The sequence below is a fragment of the Diabrotica undecimpunctata genome, unplaced genomic scaffold (assembly GCF_040954645.1).
Source record: "Diabrotica undecimpunctata isolate CICGRU unplaced genomic scaffold, icDiaUnde3 ctg00000648.1, whole genome shotgun sequence".
Classification (NCBI taxonomy): domain Eukaryota; kingdom Metazoa; phylum Arthropoda; class Insecta; order Coleoptera; family Chrysomelidae; genus Diabrotica; species Diabrotica undecimpunctata.
Window position 1 is genome coordinate 105,508 of NW_027311953.1, and position 11,664 is coordinate 117,171.

Sequence of the window (11,664 nt, forward strand, 5' to 3'; positions counted from 1 at the left end):
TCAACACTTACCTTCAAATAAAAATACACATTTGAATTCTCACGAACCCCAAATAACTTCGAACAAAGCAACCGGAAAAAGAACCCTAGAAGATGCAATCACGCCACCCTCCGAAGAAAACTTTAAAAAACCCAAGCTTCAATTAAAGAAAAAAAAAACAAAACTGATGACAAAAACTTAAGAGATGATATAACAAATCTGCAAACATTACTAGAACCAGTTAGAGAATATGTAGAAAGGTAAAAGCAATTGTTAAGCTTCGATCAAGTAGTGGATCTATTCGAAAATATACAAGGATCAAAAGACATAATCAGCGTAACAAAATTGTACTCAAAAGACTTTCATGCACGTATAAACTTTCTATCGGAATTACATCCATACTACATCGACAAAAGAATGAAAACCAAAAGCACTAAATTAATACGAAAACTTGGCAAACACATAGGTTTTCTCCCTGCAGTGAAAACTTCATTGTCGGAAGAAGATTCCGACTCATTGATAAATAATTTCCCTAAAGAATAATTACATTCACTTCTCTGCTTCAATGGAACTTAAATGGGTTTTACACCCATTTTGAAAAACTAAAACATATTATCTCTGAAACACACCCATCTATTTATCTGTCTACAGGAAACAAATTTCAAAAATTCAAACCATGTATATAACTTTCGTAATTATTCATGTTTTTATAATAACAGATTAAACCAAAACATTGCCAGTGGAAGAGTAGCAATTTACGTGGATGAAAAATTCATGAGCACACAGTTACCAGTGACTTCAAATAATATTGAATTAATAACTATTGCAATAAATATACCTCAAAAGATTTATATATATATATGTAATATGTATATCCCACCAAATCAAACTATATCCCAAGAAGATTTAACAGCTATTTTGGAACAAAATTTCTTCACCTAGAATTATCGTTGGAGATCTTAGCTGCCACAATCCGATGTGGCGTTCCACAGAACTCAACCCGAAAGGGCGAATTATAGAAGATGTTATAACATTCCAAAATCTGAATCTACTTAACGACGAAAGACCAACCAAATTCAACATACATAATGGCACATCATCGGCAATTGATATTTCTCTGTGTGACCCAGTTCTGTCCACTACGTTAACATGGGACGTTCTACCCTACTTATATGGTAGTGACCACTACCCCATTATAATCTCTTTAACGCATCAAAAAACCACAAATATCGAATCGCCTATCTCAAAATGGAATATAAAAATGCTGATTGGACTAATTTTACCAAACAGATCGAACAGGACATTAACCAAACCAACTTTACATCATCAAACGACATTGACAAGTTTTTAATTACATTTTTACAAACCATCACAGCAGCCGCAGAGACGTATGCAAGAAAAACAAAAATGTTAAAGAAACATAAATCTCTTCTTTGGTGGACATTTGAATGCAGCCAAGCTATAAGAGCATATAAGCAATCTTTCAGTATACTAAAGCATCATAAAACAGACGAAAATATAACGGACTACAAAAAACGAAGAGCTGAGGCAAGATACATTCTAAAAAAGAATAGAAAAGAATCCTAGAGAAAATTTATCTCATCTCTAAATACCTCTTCAAGCATAAGTACAGTTTAGAGAAACTTAAGGAAAATCTCTGGCAAAAGCCAACCATATAAGATTCCTTTTCTAGCCAAAAATAACAAAATAATTAGCGATAGAAAAGAAATCGTAGATATGTTAGGAGACCAATACGAATTAAATTCCAGTGACGAAAATTACACTGATAATTTTAAAATACATAAAAACAACGTAGAAAAAAACGTATTGGGATTCGTTGGACATGAGATTCACAACCTTAACGTTCCTTTTTCCTTCATAGAACTTGCAACTCTTCCAAAGATTCAAGTCCAGGACCAGACGGTATCCCCTTAGCATTTCTACTACATCTACAAGACAATGGGAAAAATTTATTACTAGACCTTTATAATTTTATCTGGAGTAACCAGGTTTTCCCATCAACTTGGTCCGAAGCAATATTACTACCACTTCTTAAACCTGAGAAATCCCGGACATCACCTGAGTCAATCGACCAATATCTTTAACCAATATTATATGTGAAGTGTTAGAGAAAATGGTAAATAAAAGGCTGAGATGGTATTTAGAACAACGAAAACTCCTTATTCCACAACAAAGAGGATTTAGGCAAAATAGATCCACTATAGATAACCTAATAGACTTAGAGTCAGGAATACATAAAGCATTTGCAAATAAGCAAGATTATTTCGCAGTTTTTTTTTGATATTAATAAAGGTTATGATACTGTCTGGCGATACAATATCATATCAAAATTGCATAATTAAAATATCAGAGGCAATATGTTAAAATTTATTTCCAATTTTCTTTATTCTCGCAGCTTCATAGTTCGATCAGACAACGTTAACTCAGATAAAAAGTTCAAGAGAACGGAGTACCACAAGGATCAGTTATAAGCTCAACCCTTTTTCTAATAGCCATAAACGACATACTTTAACAATGCTCACCGATTGTTAAAGGAAGATTATACGCTGATGGCTTAGTTTTATTTGCCAAAGGAAAAAACTCTACATCTATTCAAAAACATTTACAACAAACAATCAATCAGTTAGAATCATGGTCTAGGACTATCGGATTACAATTTTCACCGACAAAAACTAAAGGTATTTTATTGACACGAAAACATAACACTCTAACTTCACATCTGAAGCTATATAATCAAACCCTTAATTTCACAAATAATATCAGATTTTTAGGAATGATTTTCGACCAAAAGCTCTCCTGGAAAAAACATGCAGAAGAACTTAAAAAATCATGCCAAGCAGGACTAAATTTTATGAAAACCATTTCCAGCAAAAACTGGGGAGCAGATCAAAATACACTATTACATGTATATAAATCTTTAGTTAGATCCAAACTCGACTATGGTGCGATAGTTTATTCATCAAGCAAAGTATCAGTATTAAAAACATTAGAAACTGTTCAAAACACAGCTCTACGAATAGCTACAGGTGCGTTTCGAACGACACCAGTTAGAAGTTTACAATGTTTAACAGGAGAACCACCACTAAGTTTACGATGCAAATACCTTTCTTTCTCATATGCTTCTAAAATAGCTAGTAATAAAGGACATCGTACTTATACCAATACGTTCACAGATCGATTTCCAGACACTTTCTCTACAAAAGACTAGATCCACCATTTTACCAAAGAGTTAGAAGAAATCTTCATGACCTACATCTTAAATTTCCTGAAATTCTCCCAACAAATTTCCTAACTTCTCCACCTTGGTTAATACCAATTTCCAAGATTAATACTAACCTTAGTATATATAAAAAACGTGAGACTATAACAGACTTGATCAAACAATCATTCTTAACAGAAATGGAAACTTATAAAAATCACTATAAGATATACACTGACGCATCCAAATCTTTAGACGGTGTTGGTGCGGCCATCCTTACACGCAATAAATCCTTAAAATTTAAATTCAATCCCATTACTTCGTCATACACTGCGGAGTTGTTTGCAACATTACAAGCACTTATCCACATAAAAGAGTCGAAACAGTCCCCGTCTCTCATAATAACCGATTTAATAAGCTCACTTCACACTATCAAACGTTTATATACCAATAATCCAATTGCCTCACATATCAAATCAGAAATAGAGATTCTAAATAATAATAAGATCACTGTTGACTTTATCTTTGTTCCATCACATTCAGGTATACAAGGAAATGAAGAACCAGATGAACTAGCTCGCTTAGCATCCTTCAGCCAGGACTCCATTCTTATTAATGAGGTTTCTTCAGATGACTTTAAGTCAAAAATAAAACATAAAGTATTAAGTGCGTGGCAAAATAAGTGGAGTACATCACAAAATAAACTCAAGGAAATCAAACAATTAGTGAAACCGTGGCTCCATCCCACAGTGAATAGACACGACCAAGTGAGAATAACACGTTTGCGACTAGGACACAGTAACTGTACACATAAACACCTCTTTACACGAACTGTGCCGTCAATGTGTGAAAATTGTCAAGTAACACTCTGTGTGAAGCATATACTAACTCAGTGCAAAACATATGAAGCAGCAAGAAAGAAGCACACTATCCCAAATAATATAAAGGAAGCTCTAGGATAAAACATGACCATTAAAAACACAATAAGTTATCTTAAAGACTCAGGACTGTATCAATTATTGTAATTTTTTCTAACTTCACCTGTATTATATTTTTTAGGTCGCTAATAACCCTAGTGGTTACAGCGTAAATGAATAAATAAAAAAAATCATTATATTTACCTTATTTGAACTGGTTTCTATGAAACATGCAATATGAGTTCGATCAGATATATGAGTTGAACAATGGTTGGATCTCGAGAATTAAGTAATAGAAAAACTTACCGTAAACCGTAATCCAATTTATTAAAAATGATTAACCTTTTCACTGCGGCTAGTTATAAAAGTAGTATGGTTTTCGGTGCGGTTGTTTCATGCCTGTGTTGATCAACACGGTTGCCGCAGTCAGTCGATGAAGTACTTTGGCGTATAAATACGGCTCGCGAATTATATCTTTGTGTTTTGAAAAGGAGTTTTTAAAAATTATTGTATTTACTTTTTGAACATACAAATTTATAATAATTATATAACAAGATTTATCTACCAAAAGTTAACAAACAAAAGTTACCAAGCAAAAGTTTACCAGAGAAAAGTTATATTAATTGAATTGTCCCTCTATTTATAATATTGTATTACGTAGTTTCTATTGTCCTACAATGTGCAGATTCTGTGGAATCCAGTGGCGTAACTCCTCCCTCACTAAGTTCGAAAAATAATGGAGTTATTTTTGGGATACTGGTTTGTGGAATCTTCTTCAATGCCGGAATCTTCTTGTAATTCTATTTCATGCTCGTTCCGTTGTTTTGATCTTCTTTGTTAATAATATACAGAATGATCAAGATTAGAATAACTGCTATGACTGAGGTGGTCACCAATGGAGTCGTATGGAAAGGAATATTTGTTCCTCTAATTGGTACTAATTGTTTGGCCATATTATTAATTGCGTAAAGATTTTCAAAGTCAATTTTGGTAATATTATGGCTCTGGAATTTTTGTATATTATCTGTGGAAAAATATTTTATTTTTGGTAAAATTACAGCTTTCCCTCTATGAATTTTGATATTGTTATTAAATTTCAGTTGGTTGATTATCACTTCACAATCTTCTGGTATACTGATGAGAGATGGACTGTATACTTCGAAAATTTGGTCTCTCTTGCACTTTGATTGGACTGGTTCTGATGTCGATGGCATTATCAATATTTCATTATTAGTTACTTGTTCGATAATGGATTCTTGAAGAGTGACTTCTGTGGTAAAACATTGGGTTGAACTTTGACCATTGAGGAAACGAAAGGTGCAATTTTCTTGTAGTATGGTATCTTCTTTGCAATATTATGTTTCTTTTAAAATGGAACATTCTTCTTTTTGTAGGTGCGTCTCGTCGGAGGTTCGTGCCAAATAAGGGTATGTGGGAGTAAACATCTTGTTCTTTTGAATTATTGGGTAAATATGATAAAAATCAAGGGCATTTGGTTTTAGGATAGGAATGTGAGTAGCAAAGATCAATTCTGAACTTGAAAAAGTTACTTGTGTCCCTAATAGCATGTAATATGTTAAAATATTTATAAATTTTGGAATTTGAGAAGGTTGGTAAATACTGTGCAAATATTTAATCATATCCTGAATTTCTTGACTCGAAATAATTGAACTATGTAATGTGTTTAATTTTGAAAACATAATTCCATTTGCTATATTTTCAATAAAATCTATCATATTCTGACAATCTAAATTTATCTGACTTATGGTACCTTGAAAAGTAATATAATTTTCCAAACTGTTTATTGTACTTTGAATTTCTAATTGGAACTTTTGTAAGTTATGTTGCAGTTTTTCTTGGTTTTGTCAAAGTATTTCTAGAGATTTGTTGTAATGATCAATTAGTTTTTTATATAAACATATTTATAAGTTCTTTATTGCTTTATCATATCTATCTCCGTCTTCTGAAACTAAATTTCCAAATAAGTATGTATTAACTTTACCTAGGACATCAATTAGGCCTCTTTTTGATCGAATTTGGGGATAGATGTTTTCTAATTTTTTCTCTGATGTATTAATTAAAACTTCTGTTCTTTCTAACATGTTTTTTGCCAATCCATGATATGAAATAGGATTTGAGGTATTAACTTTCACTACATTAGTTTTTATTATTTGAAAATTAACTTTAAGAGATTCTACTTGTCTAACTATTTCTTTTAAGTTTATATAATGGATAAATGTATGTTTCCTATAAATTAATCTACATGTGCCTAAATTAATTGAGAGTAAAAGTTTTTCGAGAGGTGTTATATTAATATCAATATCAACTCTAACCTGGTTGGACGTCTGGTATATCATCTGTATCAGGGTCAAGACGATTATTGTCTTCATTTTGTTGAACCTGCAAAACGTTTCTTTAATTAGATCTGGGTTTGCGAACTGTGCTTTTATGATACAATCCTTTATCTATTATCACTATAGGAAGTGCTTTATTGCGATTTCTACTCTTAATGTGTTGAAATGACTTGAATTAGTTACACTGTTTTATCAAACTTAATTACAATTGAAATTAACATTTTAATACATGAAATAATAATGGACTGTACATGTCTTCAATGCGGGACGTCAGACGGCCGCTAGCAGAGAGAGGGCTTGTTGTAGTTGACTTCTCGCAGTTGGCTGGAACACCATGTTGCCATGTTGATTTAAGTTTTCTCCATATTCCCCGCCTTGAACGGTTGGTTCAGTAATACTGGTAGCGGACAGATCTTAGTGACAGCTCGTTTTAAAGTTCCCTTCGACGTCCTTACTGTAACGACTCGTACTACGCCGTCTGGACCTGGGTGAACTTCACTGATTCGTCCTAAAATCCATTGACATGGAGGAACATTCGCATTTCTGATGGTGACCAATGTACCCAAATTCTAAATTGGGTACCTTTTGTTTGCCTTTATATCTGCTTTGAAGGCTAGAAAGGTAAGAAGAGACCATTGCTTCCAAAAACTTTGCTTCAATTGTTGAAGCAGCTGAAATCTTGTTAACTGGTTCAGCTTTACCGTTTCACCAAAAGCTGGATCAGGAACAGCAGTATGCGATCTTCCAATCAAGAAGTGAGATGGGGTTAAGGGTGAAAAGTCATTAGGGTCTGAGGACATAGGGTAAACGGGACGGGAATTTACCGTAGCTTCAATTTGTGTCAGTATCGTTACAAATTCTTCATACGTCAAGAAAACATTTTTAATTGTCCTTAGTAAGTGATGTTTTACACTTTTAATGTTAGATTCCCACAATCCTCCAAATGACGGAGAATTCGACGAAATAAAATGCCATTGAATATTTTTATTTGTGAAAAAGTTTGAAAATGTATCACAAGAGGTAGACAAAAACTTAAATAATATATTTAACTCATTTTTTGCACCTACAAAATTAGTCCGATTATCCGAATATATGTGAGATGGTTTACCGCTGCGAGCAACAAATCTTCGAAATGTTGCGATAAATGCTTCGGACGTAAGAGCCGTGACTAATTCTAAATGAACTGCCTTTGTACTGAAACAGATGAACAAACAGATATATGCTTTATACGTTTTACAACCACGACCTTTGCGATCTTTAAGGACAAAGGGTCCTCAATAATCAACACCAGTGTGATCAAATGGAAATGAAATAGTTACTCTAGATTGAGGTAAATCGGCCATAGATGGAGTAATTTGAGTTGGTTTAAATTTATGACATGTTATGCAATTTCTTACAACAGATTTGACTGCATTCATGCCTCCTGTTGGCCAATATTGCTGTCTTATAGTATACAATAATAATTCGGGACCTGCATGAAATAAATTTAAATGTTCATCCTCAATAAGCAACTGAGTAAGCCGATGCTTACCATTTAATAAAAAAGGATGTTTGTGGTTACAATCTAACCCAGAAGGGGTTAATCGACCACCTAGTCGTAACAAATTATTACCATCAATAAATGGCGACAAAGCTAAGAGTTTGTGATTTCGTTTGACTTCTTTATTAGCTTTGATTAATTGTATTTCTTCCTGAAAACATTCATTTTGAGCTAATTTAATTAAACTTAATCGACCTTTTTCTAATTCATCTTGTGATAACAAGGGGATGTACTGGTTTTTGCGAGAGACATGATTGCTGGATGTTGCATCTGGTAGTTTTCTATTTTTGCTAGAATTAAGTGAGTTCCTTAAGTATCTTAAACAATAACTGTATACTCGCAACAGTTTACGAAAAGTAGAAAATTTATTAAAAATAATAAAGTGATCTGTTCTTGAAATTAAGGAGATTGATTTTTGTTTGATTTCTGGAATAGTAATAGAATCTGACTGTTTAGATGGTGGAGGAATAAAAGAGCAATCCAGTAAAAATATAGGACTATTCCACCAAAGACGTTAATTAAGTAACTCATGGTGATAAGAGCCTCTTGAAGCAATATCAGCTGGGTTATCCTTTGATGCAACATAATGTCATGAATGACTTTGTGAGAGACGTTGAATTTCACTAACTCTATTGCCTACAAACACTTGAAGATTACTTGGATCTGAGTTTAACCAATGTAGCACAATTTGTAAATCACACCAATAAATTGGAAGTATAGAAACCCTTATTGCTTCTATAACTGACTTCATTAATTTTGCCAATAATACAGCTCCACATAATTCTAATCTTGGAATTGTAAGTAGTTTTATAGGAGACACCTTTGTTTTAGAACATAGTAAACGAACTGTAATTTTTCCAGAGTTGTCGAAGCACCTGATACACAACTGCACTGTAAGCATTAAACGATGCATCGCTAAATCCGTGTATCTCGTATCGTTGATGCGATTCAGTTAAAATAAATCTGTTCAATTGAAATTTATTTACCAAATGTAATTTGAACTTAAATCGATTCCAGTCCTCTACTAATTCTGTGGGAATCTGATCATCCCAATTCAGTTTTTGTTTCCATAACTTTTGTAATAATATTTTGACCAAAATGATACATGGACTAAAAGTCCTAATGGATCATAAACTTTTGCAATCTCTGACAAGATCTGCCTTTTTGTATTTATTGTTTTTTGTTGTTCTGGAAGATTGTAACATAAAATATCGAGTTTAGGAAGCCATTGTATTCCTAGTGTCTTTACAGGATTTGAATTTCCCAAGTTTAAGACGCTAAGTTCATCGGCACACACACACACACACGCAGTGATCAACCCTGCCCCTAGGAACATGTGTATACCAATGTAAGAATGGGATCCACATGTCCGAAGATCAAACCGGTCACACCTCGCTAGTCGAAGTGGTACCTATCTGACCCCCAGGCTTTTTCACCACCCCTCCTCATCGTGTGACTTACGTGAGGAGGCTTATGATCTGAAATTTACTTAAGATGCCCTGGGTAATAGGACATCCTCGGTTTTTAGTGAATGTGGTTATGCCACCTAACTGTAGGGGTAGCCACATCTTGGCTTTTCTCCCTATTTACGTTACTGACTCTATTGATTTTACTCTAGCTTTACGTCGGGACTTGAGTCCCTAAAAAAAAAGAAAAAAGAGCGTGTATTCCGACCATACAGCCATCAGCCTGAGCTGATGACTCTATCTCCGGAAAAGAGTGTGTGCTCGGTCACTCAGCCGCCGATTTGACAAAATAAATTTTGTTCTCCTCGCCGGCTGAGCACTCGAGAGGGGTCCGGCCACCAAGCCCATGTATGCCGCATATGACCTCAGTGCTCGGATTTCCCGAGTAGATCTTTCATTCGATCTGCCTTAAGGGCCTAGTCCGCGGAGCGGTATATAGAAGGCCTGACGGGCCCCTTCTATATTTGCTATATAAGGTAAATTTACGTTAAACGGTTTAATGAAAAGTATGAATATAACAATATGAATTTACGTTATTTAATCAGAAAACCCAATTTTTTTTTTTTTTTTTTGTGGACTTCTTTGTGGCTTCGGGACTATAAAATGCCTGGGCAACAATTCTTTCCTTTTTTCCTTAATCCTATTTGTGTGCGTGTATTGGGGAGTGCATTCCCAAGTGTATAATGCTCTCACACACCCCAGTGTATATTGGACTTATAATTACCTAAAAACCTAAAAACCTAAAAAGAAAAGCGTACCCTCTCGCCAGAGTTTTTTTGGTGTGTTTTCTGATTGACTGCATTTCTTTGTTTGTTCTTCTTGCAACCATCTCATTCTTTATTTATTCGTTCGGGTTCTCCCTATATCGAGCTATCTGTTGTTTTGGTCTTCTGTGTACCGTCCTTATGTTTTCATTGTAGTTAGTCAGCTCTCTTAACATTCTGCTTGGGTGGTTTCTTAGTCCGTTGAAAATTTCATATGCTCTCTCGTCTAGCGTGCGTAGGATTCTTGTTTGTCCTGAGTCTCTATATACGTATCTCAAGGGTACGTACCTTGGTATCTTGAGGGCATCTCTGACTATTTGATTCTGAGTGGTCTGTATCTTTTTCCTGTTTGTTTTACAGGTGTGTCCCCACGCTGCGGATGCATATGTTAGGACTGGCAGGATAATACTATTCGCAACCCTGATTTTGGTTTAAAATCGTAGTTTACTTTTCCTTCCAATAAGTGTTGAGAGCTGACTTTTCAACGCTTTGGCTTTGCGTATTTGCTGATTGATGTGCTCAGTGAACGTTAGCTTCTTGTCTAGATGTACCCCTAGGTATTTAGCCTGGTTGGTCCAGTCTACTGGGGTGTTTTCAATTGTAATTTCGCGATTTGGTGCACTTCTTCTGTGACTAAACATTACAGCCTGTGTTTTGTCTGGATTTAGGGCTATTTTCCATTTTATGCACCATCTTTGGAATCTGTTTAGTGCTCTTTGCAGATGATTAGCTGCATGATCCGGATTTCTCCAGCTAACAGCTATTGCTGTGTCGTCAGCGTAAAGACTCAACAGAGAGCCTGGCTCTTTTGGCGTGTCGGCCGTATAGATGGTGTACAGGTAAGGAGACAGCACCGCTCCCTGAGGCACACCCGCCTCCAGGGTCCCGACTTCGGATAGGGTTGCCCCTATTCGAACTCTGAACGTTCTGTTGGCAAGATATAACGCAAGAAGGCATGTCATCGCTTCACTGTAACCAAATTCATTCATTTTATAGATGAGTCCATGGTGCCAGACTCTGTCGAAGGCTTTGCTGACGTCCAGAAAAGCTGTAGCTGTGTACATTTTTTCATTAAATCCTTTGGTGATAAATTCTGTAAGTCGTAGTACTTGTAATTCACAGGAGTGTTCGCTTCTGAACCCGAATTGAGCCTCTGGTATGGTTCCTACCATTTGTGATTTTTCATTGAGTCTTCTTAGTATGACTCTTTCCGCTATCTTGCTTATAGATGATAATAAGCTGATATGTCTGTAATTTTGCGGAAATGTGCCGTTTTTATCAGGTTTTGCAATCATTATTACGTGTGCCTCTTTCCACCTATCTGGGAAATATCGTAGTTTTAGCATGCTGTTTATTATGTTAGTAATATAAACAATAGCTTTTATTGGTAGATTATTCAGCGCCCTGTTTGTGATGTTGTCGGG